Below are 14170 nucleotides of genomic sequence, written 5' to 3'. Positions count from 1 at the left end.
GGGAGTTGAGGAAGGAAATTGAAGAACTGGGATGGTAGGTTTAAATAACATGACCTTATGATTTCCTGTTGGGTCACAGTCTCTTCATTGGGTGCCCTTGTGAACAAAGGCATGGATTGGGTATGCCTGGAGGGGCCAAGGCCTTTTGAGTGGATGAGTGTGTTTATATGAAGACCCTGTCACTTGTCTCTGGTATCTGCTAGGCAGCGGTGGCTTGAGAGTGGGTGATATTGAGGGATAATTGATGGAAGGAGATTGAATGTGGCTGGCAGGTAAAGAGAGTGGGAACATATGGAGACATTCGGAGTAAGAGAGTGAGATAGGGTACTTTTGCTAGAGCCTAGCCATTCTGTTCTCTACTAAGTGTTGTGGGGTTATCAGGTTTTCTACGAGGCTGTATGAATGCACAAGGTTGAGAGATATATAGGGCCATGGAATAAATACCGAAATGTTTTCTTTGGTATCCTTGATACCTTTCGAAAGCCTTTTAAGGATCTAGATAATAAATTTTGTGAATTGCAGTCTCTCTGACAAGTTTTAAAGAATAGGGACAATTTTAAAAAGTCATCTACTTTCATAAGTTTTTTGACATTTTAAGATAATTGAACCTTTTTTTTTTTCAACTTTTAAGTTCCAGGGTACTTGTGCAGGTGTGTTATATAGGTAAACGTGTGCCATGGTGGTTTGCTGCACAGACCAACCTATCACCTTTTTTTTGTTTGTTTTGAGACGGAGTCTCGCTCTGTCGCCCAGGCTGGAGTGCAGTGGCCGGATCTCAGCTCACTGCAAGCTCCGCTTCCCGGGTTTACACCATTCTCCTGCCTCAGCCTCCCGAGTAGCTGGGACTACAGGCGCCCGCCACCTCGCCCGGCTAGTTTTTTGTATTTTTTAGTAGAGACGGGGTTTCACCGTGTTAGCCAGGATGGTCTCGATCTCCTGACCTCGTGATCCGCCCGTCTCGGCCTCCCAAAGTGCTGGGATTACAGGCTTGAGCCACCGCGCCCGGCCTCCTATCACCTATTAAGCTCAGCATCCATTAGCTATTCTTTCTGATGCTGTCCCTCCTCATGCCCCTCCGGACAGGCCCCAGTGTGTGCGACTTCCTGCATGTGTCCATGTGTTCTCATTGTTCAGCTCCCACTTAGAAGTGAGAACTTGCAATGTTTGGCTTTCTTTTAATACTATTTTTAACTTTATGATAGGAAGAAGTACTTTTTAAAGTTGGTTGAAACATTGTTACTGATCTTAAAGCACTACCTTCCCGTTATTCTGAGATACTTTCTCAGTCTAAGATCTGATACTCCTATTCCTGGTTTGTTGAGAGTTTTTGTCATGAATGGATGTTGGATTTTTGTCAATTGCTTTTTCTGAATCTCTTGACATGATTATGTGGTTTTATACTTTATTACATTATTAATGAATGAATTATATCAATTTATTTTTGGATGTTAAATCAACCTTACTTTCCTAAGCTAAATCCTACTTGGTCATTGTGAATAATCCATTTTTTTTATCTCTTGCTGTATTCAGTTTGCTAATGTTTTAATGAGTTTTGTGTCACTGTTCATGAAATATATTGATCTAGTTTTCTTTTTTTTCTTTCTTTTTTTTTTTTTTTACATCTCCCTCCTCTTCCTTTTGATCTAGTTTTCTAATACAGCTGCACTCCAACTTACAATGGTCCTACTCAGGATTTTTTGACTGTATGATGGTGTGAAAACAATATGAGTTCAGTAGAAACTTAGAGTACACATACCATTCTGTTTTTACACTTTTAGTATGTATTCAATAAATTATGTGATATAATCAATATTTTATTATAAAATAATACAGTTTTAGATGATTCTGCCCTACCATAGGCTAATGTAACTGTTCCGAGCACATTTAAGATAGGATAAGCTAAGCTATGATGGATGTTTGGTAGGTTAGGTATATTAAATGAATTTTCACCTTAAGGATATTTTCAACTTAGGAAGAGGTTATTGACTTGTAACCCCATCACAAGTTGAGGAACATCTATGTATCTAACTCCATGATTTAGTAAATTCTTCAGACTGCCAAAATCCTATAATCTAAAGTTAGACAAGATCTTAAATCAGGTTTTGTGGTCCACCTTGTAGTCATGATCATTCTCACTATTAGGGAATTCTTAACTTTTGCATTTGAATCACTGAGGTGTTATTTAAAATACACATATGGAATCTAATCCCCAGAGACTCTGAGGAGATCTGGTGAGCGATTCTGATGTCCGCCCACATTCAAGAACCTTAGCACAAAAGCCCTGCCAAGTGGTTCTCTTTCACTATACACTCTATCAACTTAATGTACTTGAACATATTTTGGACCTCAAAATCAATAATTTTTAAAAATCGACTTCCTAAGTTGTGAGGTAAGAGTTGAAGGAAATAAGGAACATCGTTTGGGGAGTCAACATTATTTATATTTGGTGGTATATTTATATCAACTATCATTTTCTAATTAATGGTATAGGGAGAATAAACCATCACTTGTGATTCAGAAAGAAACATGATACAAATAACATTCAGTAATGTATATGGATGTAAATAGTTCTGCCCCCCACCGATGTTACACAATTTATGTTGGTAATGATCATTCATTAGGTTTTCATGGTGGCTACATTTGATATGTGAAGTACTGGCTGGAAGACTGGTGCTAGTAGCTCCAGGTTTGCTGGGATTCTTTCATCAGAGATGACTAGCTTTTGCTTGTGTTTTTATGTTACGTGTTTTTATGATGGGTATATCCTGTCATTGTCTTCATAGAATAATTACAAGCTCAACTCTGTGTCAGTTATGTTCTTGTTTTTTTATTTTGTTTTGTTTTGTTTTATTTTTTGGTCTTGTCTTGCTTTTGGCTGACTTCTATATGTTTTTCTTTCATGTCCTTTTCATAGTTAGATTAACTGGGTCTTATGTCCAAAAGATATTTTGATTTCTTTGAATGAATAAATCTATGTTAGGCTACTGCATTAAGTTTTATAAATACCTAGTTGATCACTTGTGTCCGGTCTCTATTCCCTGGTATGGTAGTCACTGTGTGTATGGAACATTGAGGATTCTATAATGGACACAATTGTTTTGGGCCCCAGCCCAGACTCAAATCTAAATGTGTAGAGCCAGGATCAGAGACTCTGCATTCAACAAACGCTCCAGAGATTTCATAACCACTTTTAAAGGAATCACCATCCCAAACCTTGTTAAGGAATGAAATATATGTCTGCCAATAATTTCAGTGCTTTAAATCATTGAAAGTTGAACTTTTAATGGCACCAAAGTGGAAATATTTATGTAATTGAAAACTAAACTTTGTCCTAATGGCAGTGATGAGTTCACTTCCATAGGCCCTGATACAACAGTCTAATATTATTGTTTTTCACACTAAATAAGATTCAGTCGCTGCCATATAATTAGGGAGTGGCTCTGCTACTGGAGTTAAAATATTTCATTATTTTTGCCAAGCTCTGCCTCTTTACATATTCTTTATAGTTAACTGATCCTTCATTTTTATTTTATTTTATTTTATTTATTTTTGAGACAGAGAGTCACTGAGTTGCTCAGGCTGGAGTGCAATGGTACAATCTTGGCTCATTGCAACCTCTGCTTCCCGGGTTCAAGTGTTTCTCCTGCCTCAGCCTCCTAAGTAGCTAGGACTACAGATGCATGCCACCATGCCCAGCTAATTTTTGTACTTTTAGTAGAGACGGGGTTTCACCGTGTTGGCCAGTCTGGTCTCGAACTCCTGACCTCAGGTGATCTGCCCACCTCGGCCTCCCAAAGTGCTGGATTACAGGCATGAGCCACCATGCTCGGCCCCGTTCATCTTTAATAATCTTCATAGATACATACTTGTACCAATGTTTTTGTGCAGTTCCTCATGATCAATAATTAAAACAATTACTAAAATCCTTATAGATTTATGATGATAATAAACAGAAGTGTATATTACTGAAACATGTTTAATTAACTGTTCATATATAACCAGTGAGTAGGGATTGTCAATTAAAAATGCCAGGTTACCAGTGCATGGAAAGTTGAAGAAAAAAACAACCTGAAATTCAGAATACTCCAAAATCTGAAACTTTTTGAGCACTGACATGATGCTCAATGAAAATACTCATCGGAACATTTCAGATTTCATTTTTTCAGATTAGGGATGCTGAATTGGTAAGCGTAATGCAGATTAATCCGAAATCTGAAAAAAATCCTAAATCAAAAACAGTTTTGGTCAGAAGCTTTTTGGATAAGGGATAGTCCAAGCTTTTTGGACTGAAGCTTTTTGGATAAGGTATATCCTATAATACATAAATACATAATATAGGATAATAACTGACCTGAATGTATAGCATCAGTATGGTACACAAATATTTAAATCCATGTACTTTGTTGGTTGTATATTATATTATATAAACTTCTTGTAAAAAGTTTAGAGAGTAAAATGATTCACATTACCAAAAGATTTCTCATATTTATAAAAAGGATTATAGTAGCATTTAAATCAGTATCTCCTAAAGTATTTATTTATGGGTTGTTAAATCTAAAAGAGAAGCTACAGACTGGAGGGCTCTAAACTACTGCTGATTACATATCAGTTGGGAATTAAGAGAAAATCTCAGATCATAATATTTAAATAAAAAACATTTACATGAATGATTTCTAAATTTTCACTTTACTAGACAAGAAACTAAAATTACATGACTGTCATGTTCAATATTGGATACCTAACAGCACTACATCCAAAGAAGCCAGCTTTTACTGATTTTAACCTCGCTCTGTTTAGTAACTCCATGCAAGTACAGTGGTATAAACACATGTGTACACACAGACCCAGACCTTTATTTCCTCGGGGATTCTGCTACGTGTAGAGGTGCCTTGATCATAGTCAATAGCAGAAATATGCACAACCACAAGCTCTGAAATTCCATTTGATCGTTGCTCTTAGCCTTCCACTTTTTAGGCATATCTCAGTCCCATTTCATCCCACTCTCTCCATTTGGGAGGTGGTAGAGTGAGACAATACTAAACTATACCAGGGGTGAGAATACGTGTCTTTGAAAAAGGTAGCATCTGATGCTAGAGATAGCCCTGGAAACTGTCAGGAGTTAGCCCACCCAGCACCTGTGACCAGATCCCAGGCTATCCACCACAGATTTGCAAGCTACCTGCAGATTTGACTTTTTCAAACATACTCAAAGACAAGCCGACTTTGGCTAATGCAGAGGTTGATTAATTCCTCAAATTCAGTAAACTTTGTACTCCTATGCTTGGATTGTCCATAAGTACGTTTCTGGAGTTGAGCTCAACTAGAAAGAAGCTGTCTGCATTTAGTTAATACCAGCACTGGATGCGCACAATACAATTTGAATAATGTAGAGCAACATTTTAATCATCTCTCATAAGCAGTTCCCCCATTTGCAACTTCCTGGGAAATCTTTCATTATGAAATGTTCGTTAGAAGTCCCGTTTTAAAACCCTGCTGCCATTTTGTGAGTGGGCAGAAGAAAGGCTGGAGATCAGGTTTGTCAGTCTCAAATGGTTCACTCCTTCATTTCTGGTTCACTCCACAGGGAACTTAAGGACATGTGCATTTCATAGACATGCCTTTCTTTTCCTTTTATCACCTTGTTTTAAATCTTAAGATTGCACATAGCATTCAGCCTGTAATCATATCAATTCCCATGAAAAAGATTTTCTTTATTAGTTGCCTCTATTTGTGCTTTTACATCTAATCATCTTTTTCCTTTACAATTAGTTTCTATGAACAGAAGAATCTGAAAGATTTAAAGACTAGTTAGCACAGCAGCAATTTATAAATCGTTAATTTGGGTACTGTCCATACCTTTAATGTGTTCTTTTTCATAGTCCTAGTTGAAATACGTATACATATATTATATATATTCCATTGTTTATAAACAATATTCAGTTTTATTTGCATAACAATATATTTTATATTAACAGCTCCCTTTTTAGTGTCTTGAGACATCGAGTCTGTGTTTAGAGATACAGCCCGTTTGCCTTGATTTTAGCCTGTTATAGTCAGCTTATTATTATCTGGCCACTCTTACCAATGAGTACCATCTTGAGGCTGTTCTTGCTCATTTCAGCTTTTACAGGGGATGTTTTTTACTCTTTGGAGTTTTGGTACATCAGGTTATTAATTATGCTCCTCATTCGTGGTACTTCCATCATGGAGCATATAAAGTCCCTCTCTTTGTTTTATTCTCTTCTGTCTTCATTCACCAGTCTCATTACCTCTCTCTCCACTAGAAATCATTCTCATGTATCAGATTAATATTACTTTGGCTTGTATGTGTTTTTAAAAATCTCATCACTTTTTATACATGTAATTTTAATTTATGTAACTGAATTTGTCCTACAGATTTCATCGTGTTTCTTCCCTTTTCCTCCCAGCGCTGTGTGTTCCATTTCTATCCAGTCTACTATGTGTACATCAAGTCCGTCATTTCTGACTGCTGCATAGTTCATGATGTGAGGCATCTTCTACATTGTATCCCAATTCCCTAACTGGAATCCCAATTCCCTGCTGCCTCACACAATACTCCAGTGAACAGCTGGAAAATCATACAACCCAAGGAATTATTGAAAGTGATTATATCCCAGCAAAAGGCCCAGGCCCATCTTACACTTCCACCCCAGTAAGGTACTGCTACTTTTCAGGAATGGCCTGTTCTCCTTGGTGAAACTGGCATTTGGTCTGTTGTCATCACTGTCCCCTGGCATCTGAAGTGACCCCACATGTCAGGCACTGTGCTCAGTGCTTTCCATGCACTAACTCTGATAACAATCTTTTTTTTTTTTTCTTTTTTTTGAGATAGGGTCTCGCTCTGTTGCCCAGGCTAGAGTGCAGTTGCATGATCTCAGCTTACTGCAACCTCCACCTCCTGAATTCAGGCGATTCTCCCGCCTTAGCCTCCGTAGTAGCTGGGACTACTGGCGTGCACCACTGCACTGGGCTAATTTTTGTATCTTTGGTAGAGACGGGGTTTTACCATGTTGGCCAGGCTGGTCTTGAACTCCTGACCTCAGGTGACCCACTCGGCCTCCCAAAGTGCTGGGATTGCAGGCATGAACCACTGAGCCCGGCCTGATAGCAATCTTGTCAGCAGGTGCTGCTGCACTATTTTAGGGATGTGGAATTGAGGTCCAAAGAGGTGAAATAAGAGCCTGTTATGCTCTTAACCTCCATCCTGCAACATCTCTTATATGTCAGTGCCTGTGTTAAGTCTAGGGATACTGTGCTGAGCAAAAACTATCTTCTTGCTTTCACAGAGCTCCGTGTCTGGCAGGGAGTTAGACTTTCGTAATATAAACCCACTAAATGAGTGCATATTGGTGGCGGTCACTGCTGTGAAGAAGTGGAAGTGGTTAGCATGGAAACATAGCCCTGATGGGGGCGACTAAGTTCTTTCCCATCTCATTCTACTATGTCTACTTTCATCTCTACTTTTTTCTTTTCTAAGCTATCAGCTTTCTTGCTCTCAACTATATTTGATGTATTTAACCAGATTTTATATATTGTATTATGTATTTTATAACATGTATATATATCATATAACATATACATACATACATACAGCCAGTGAAATCTCAAGTTCAATTACAATGCTTCTAAGTTTAGGACATTCATTTTCATTTTGGCAGAGAAAATATCTGGTAAAAAATTCGAGTAGAACCAGAGGTATACAATAGATGGGAAGTTTCCTTTTCACTCTCACACTCTCCTTTCAATCCAGGGTTCTACAATTCACCTCCTTCCAAGCAATTCCTATTGCCACCTTTTCTTATACCCTTTCAGAAATACACACACACACACACACGCGTGCACACAGAGACACACACACACCCCCTTACATGTATTTGTACGTTATCTCTTTTTTTACAAAATTGGCAGTGATTCTTTGTCCTGTTTTTGCCACTACTCAAAAATTTTAAAACAAATACACACCCATAAACATACAATTTAAAGAAAAGAATGAAAGTGAAAATCTATGGACCCAGCACATCATTAAGATGAGAGCATGATGGGTACAATGGAAAGCCTTTGTGTACCTTTCTCCTTTGCCTCCCTTCCCTCTCCAATAGAGTCAACCATGTTAGGGGTTATAGCAGTTCCTTCTTTATGTCCCCCCATCCCCCATCTGGTATGGCATTCTATTTTACTATAGATGGATATTTTGGCAGACATATGTAGTTGCTTCTCTTTGGTGTTCACCTAGGGGTTGAATTGTTGGGTCACAGGGTGTGTGTATGTTTCGCTTTAGTAGATACTGCTGTTGTAGGACTTTCTCCTTAGTTTAGCTAAAGATGGGGTCCTTGTCCCACGGCCATGAAAAATTAGGCTTGCAGCTAATTTGAAAGGTGAGAATAATGGAATCTATTGGGAAAAAAGGGACACAGGGATTCTCCACAAAGCCAGGGTCCTGCTAGTGTGCTTCTTGCCTTGCAGATTGTATCCCAGGTACCGCCCAGGAAGAGGAGGGGCCAGGCTCCTCCCCACTCTGAACGGTGTGAACGTCTGTGGCTCCCCAGTGTGCAGTCCTCCCGGTGTGCAGGCAGGTTGGAGTTTCTCTGGGGATCCCTTCCCACCTGGCTCTCTCACTGCCATACTCCCAAAGTGCTTATACCAGTTTACTCTCCCGTCAGTGGTGTATGTATTTGCTTCGTTTCTTTGCCAATACTGATCCTGTCTTACTAACTTTCTCATTCTGATTTGTACAGTCTTGTGTTATTTGTCGTTTTAATTTCCCTGAGAACAAATTATGTTGAGTACCTTTTCATATGTTTACTAGCTACAGAAGTCCTCTTGTGAAGTGCCTTTGCATGTCTTTTGTCTTTTAAATTTTTTGCATCTTTGTATATTCTAGATATAAATCCTTTGTCTGATATACGTATCACAAATAACTTCCTAGTCTGTGGCAAATGCTATGTTGGATAAATGTACTGCAAATAGCTTCCCAGTCTGTGGCTAGCTTCTGTGTCTGTGTCTTGCTTTGTTACTTTCTTTCTGATATCTTTTGAGGAACAGAAGTACTTAAATTTAATGTAGTTAAATTTTTATGTTTTATAATTTTTATGCATTTTAAAGAAATTTTTTGTTACTCCAAGGTCATACAGGTTAAAGAAATTCTTACTCCAAGAACATTCTTTTAAAGTTTTGCTTTTTTTCATTTAAATGAAATCCGTATGAAAGTGAACTTTGTATCAAGTAACGGATTCAATTTCTTTTTTTTTCTACTTAGAGACCAAGTTGTCCCATCACCGTTATTGAGTGGTCTATCCTTTCCTCTCTGATTACAGTGCCAGTTTTGATATGTCAAGTTTCCATAGATGAAGAGTATTTTGGGGCCTCTATCTGTGCCTTCCTTTTTAAAAAATATAAACAGTGGTGATACTGTGAACAATTTTGTTTGTATTGTTGTTTTTTGCACTTAAAATTTGTCTTGGAGATCTTTCCATTTTGGTACATATGGATATACCCCTATTTTTTTTTTTTTTTTCAATTTTTCTAGATGTGGGGTATCCATTGGACATATGTACCATACTGAATTTAATATAGAATGTATAAATTACAAGACGTAACATTATTTTATACACTGTAGTGGAGAATCAAACTGCCACACAGTACTTTCCTGATCATCCTGAGTGATTCATGACTTAGTTATACTAGCCTCTTGTTTCTTTGAGGTGTATGTTTTCTGAGGGAATCTGCCGTTTCTCCTGCCATCAGTTGCATTGCTTGGCTCGTGATAGGCATTTTTATTTTTGCATGTAACTTTGTAACAAATGCTAACACAGCTTTATCTTTCTTTTTCTTTTTGTTTTTTGAGATGGAGTCTTGCTTTGTTGCCCAGGCTGGAGTGCAGTGGTGCGATCTCGGTTCACTGCAACCTCTGTCTCCCGGGTTCAGGTGATTCTCCTGCCTCAGCCTCCCAAGTAGCTGGGACTACAGGCACGTGCCACCATGCTTGGCTACTTTTTGTATTTTTTGTAGAGACACAGTTTCACCATGTTGGTCAGGCTTGTCTCGAACTCCTGACCTCAGGTGATCTGCCCACCTCGGCCTCTCAAAGTGCTGGGATTACAGGCGTGAGCCACCAGCCAGCTTTATCTTTTTAAAGGCTTCTTCCTATTGTGGGTTTCATTAGAGGGCTTGTTTGTTGCTTTGCAAGAAAACATTGACTTGCTTTTGTTTAATAGTCTTATAAATATTTGTTTCACTAATGTCAAATATATGCCATGCTCCTGCTTTTGTGCTTTTCTGGGCAGTAACTTTTCTTCTCAGTGCTAAATCATAAGTTTTTAAAGACATTTAGTATGGCACACTCAACATGCGTCACCAATGCCCATAGCATTGGAAGTATCATCAGTATCAACAGCTGTGACCATGTTTGGCAATGACCGCTTTGCCGTAACTGCTGCTTAGCCAATAACAATTGTGGAATGCTGAGTCCAGATTTCAAACATGTTAAAAGTAAAAAATATATATATTTTAGAGTCTGTAAAACATGGTAGCATAAATTATATAACCAGTCTCTTACTGATCTTGATCAACCATATACCACAAATATAAGAACTGTTACTAGTAAATTGAGTAAAGCAGGAAAATTAAATTTGGTCTCTTGTTGATCAACCATTAGATTGTTGATACAACCATTATAATGTTGATCAACCATTATATTGTTGATACAATTATATTTGGTGTATTTAACCAGATTTTATATATTAGATATTTTATAACATGTATATGTATCATATAACATACACATATACATACATACACACAGCCAATATAATTTCACTCTCAGTCTCTTGTTAACCATTATATTGTTGATACAACAAATATGGCAACTGTTACTAATAAATTGAGTAAAGCAGGAAAATTAAATTTGGGAGCCTTAAAGATGTAGGCTTTCTTCAAGAAATTTATGTTATAGTTATATCCCCTGTTGCGCATGAAGACATACATTCAGAAATACTTATTGCGGCTCCCGCAATTTGCTGATAGGTTGGATGTGGGTGTGAGAGAAGAGATGCTGCTTTCCTTTTGGGGGATGGCAACTGGATAGTAATCAGTTACTAAGATGGAGAAGAATGAGAAAGAAGGCTTTTTTGTTTGTTGGAGTGATATGGGTAGAATAAAGAGTTAAAACAGCCATGTCATGTAGGTAGGTACTATAGTTAGACGTGCAAGTCGATTATTCAGGGGAGAGTTTGGAATTTAAGGGATAGATTCTTGTCTTAGCATAAAAATGCCTTTGAAGGTGAGAGACTAGATTAAGTCTTTAAGGGGAAAACTGTAGATAGAGATTAAAAGAAAGCAAGGACTAACCCCTGGGGCAGGTCAGCATTTAGAAGAAAGGGAGTTTGTAAAATGCTAAGCTGTCTGAGAAGTAGCAGCCTGCAAGGTAGAAAGAAAAACAAGAGGTTTAGTAGACTGGAAGCCAAGTGAACCTGAAAACCACAGGCACCTGTGGCAAATCCTACTCATAGGACCAGTGAGATGAGGCTTGAGAATTGACTATTGGATTTGTCAGTGTGGAAGGCCTTGATGATCTTGATAAGCATGGGTTAGTAGGGTGGTGGGGTTGCAGTGTTTGGGATTTGAGAGAGAATGAGAGGATGGGTAGCTATAATGCTGAATATGTACAAATGTCAGGAGGAATTCTGCACAGTGGGACAGAGAATGGATGCCTCTCTGGAATGGGACATATGCTAAATGGAGTGTGTGTCTTAGATGGGAGCTATTATGGCATATCTTTAAGCTAATAGTAATTAGCCAGAAGGAAGGGAAAACTGTTAAAATGTTCAAAGATTTCTCACACTCCTATCATAGTTCTCCTTCTGAGGGTGACCATGTAAGCAGGCAGTGACGTGTGACTAAGGAGAGCAGCATCCACCCCCCACCTTGCAGAGTCACACACATACTGCTCCATTAACACCATAGTGTCTTGGTGTGAGCTCTTCGTTACCTGACTCAATATCTTCTTCCTCATCTCCTCAGCTGGGGTTGGATTTGCCTCTGTTAGGTACATCTTCATTGCAGATGTTAGCATCCTATGTGGTCTTATTTGTCTTTCTATTCTAGGGCCAGCACAGCGGGAGGCCTAGTCAACTGAACCAAACTGGATATAACCACAAGGTCAAAGTCAGGAGCCAGTGAGGAGATCTTGGTTTTGAGGTCATTCCTGGTGCAATAATAACCATCCTGTAGCATTTTCTTGTCACCTAGAGAAGGCATCAGCAAACTTTTTTTGTAATGGTCTTATAGTAAATATTTTTGGCTTTGTAGGCCATATAGCTATTCACTTCTGCTTTTATAGTACAAAAGCAGCCATGGACAATTCATAAATGAATGAACATGTTCCAGTAAAACCAATAAAAACAGGGAGCAGGCTGAAGTTTGCTGACTCCTGATCTGGAATCATTCCAGAAAGCAAAATAAAAGCATGGCTTTTATTTTCCCTTGAGACAAGGTCCTGCTCTGTCACCCAGGCTGGAGTGCAGTGGTGTCATCATAGTTCAGTACAACCTTGACCTGCTGGTCTCAAGCAATCCTCCCACTTCAGCCTCCTGAGTGTCTAGGACTACAGAAATGTGACACCGCACCTGGCTAATTTTTAAAGTTTTTGTATCGATGGGGTCTTGCTATGTTGCCAAGGCTTGTCTCAAACTCCTGGCCTCAAGTGATCCTCCTGCCCCAGGACTCCCAAAGTGCTGGAATTAAAGGCATGAGCCACTGTGCCCAGCCAAAGCATGGCCTTTCTAAGGGTGACTCATTGTAGCACCTCCTGAGTACTTTCCTATCAAGTATCCTTGATCACTTGTTTATTCATTCATTCTAAAATTCATATTTAGGATTGATTCCAAGTTTACCAACCTGTATTTCCCAGATAACTGGCATAATAATTCTTACCTTTTTCCCGAATGCTCATTTTCCACTCTTCAAATGTTGAGTGTTGACTGAAGTTCTGTGGTCATGTTTAGAGTCATTTTTATGCTCTTTGTATTGTACCTATGGAATTTATTTACCATTTCTGTTAGCAATGATTTCTTGCAAAAACAATAACACTTGTTACTTTTACGTGCTTGAAAATCAAGCCCTGGCGCTCTCTACGTATTATCTAGTGTAATCCTTATATTAACCCTGTGAGTAGTCATTATCACTTCTTTTACAGCAGAGAAAGTTAGAGAAGAGTATTAAGTGTTCTTTTAGTCTTTTCCACTTTGTCTTTAGTTTTCTCTTAGCTGTTCTTTTAAATTCTAAGATCATTCTTATCTAAAAACTAAAAAGAATTGATCAGCCTTTTTATCAAGTGTTAAATTTATACCATCTTTTTCTTTGAACAGGGCTGGCAAATAAACCTGGATTTATCCCTTAGCCCTGTTATAGCAAGTCTCAGAAAATTTGGACTTCAGCTTCCCCAGTGAAACATTTTCTTTTTTTTTTTGAGGCGGAGTCTCGCTCTGTCGCCCAGGCTGGAGTGCAGTGGCGCGATCTCGGCTCACTGCAAGCTCCGCCTCCCGGGTTCCCGCCATTCTCCTGCCTCAGCCTCCCGAGTGGCTGGGACTACTGGCGCCGCCACCACGCCCGGCTAATTTTTTTGTATTTTTAGTGGAGACGGGGTTTCATTGTGTTAGCCAGGATGGTCTCGATCTCCTGACCTCGTGATCCGCCCGTCTCGGCCTCCCAAAGTGCTGGGATTACAGGCTTGAGCCACCGCGCCCGGCCCAGTGAAACATTTTCAAATGCCTATGTCTGGATTGCCTGTTAGTCTATTGGCTAGCACTAAAGGAAATCAGGCGAGAGACAAAGGGACATTTTTGCGAGGGTGTCAGTCAATGCAACATGTTAGGACTAGCGTCAGATTTTTTTTTTTTAATGAAAATAATTGAAGTGTGGTAGAGGGTCCTTTAGGTTGTTCTGGCAATCCTAAATACTGTTAACTGAAGAATGATGGGGCTCATAAATTTGGAAAGGAGAGGCAGGGATAAAGAAAACAGGAATTTATGCTGAGCAGGGTGGCTAAGTATGTATTTTTAACTATAGGAGAAGCTATTAGTATTCATGAAGGGGTGGCACACACATACGTAGTAGGCTACCGTGTATGCAACATGCATCCCAAGTCCACTTT

The 14170-nt window shown here is 39.0% G+C and overlaps 1 protein-coding gene across 3 annotated transcripts in view; it reads left to right on the top strand.

Moving 5' to 3' along the window:
* Positions 1 to 14170, top strand: part of BCAT1 (branched chain amino acid transaminase 1) — a 137447-nt gene that overhangs the window by 71681 nt on the left and 51596 nt on the right. The window lies entirely within an intron of this gene.

The sequence above is a fragment of the Macaca thibetana genome, chromosome 11 (assembly GCF_024542745.1).
Source record: "Macaca thibetana thibetana isolate TM-01 chromosome 11, ASM2454274v1, whole genome shotgun sequence".
In the NCBI taxonomy this organism is placed as follows: Eukaryota; Metazoa; Chordata; class Mammalia; order Primates; family Cercopithecidae; genus Macaca; species Macaca thibetana.
The sequence above is the reverse complement of the archived record's forward strand: the minus strand, read 5'-3'. Positions and strand labels throughout refer to the sequence as shown.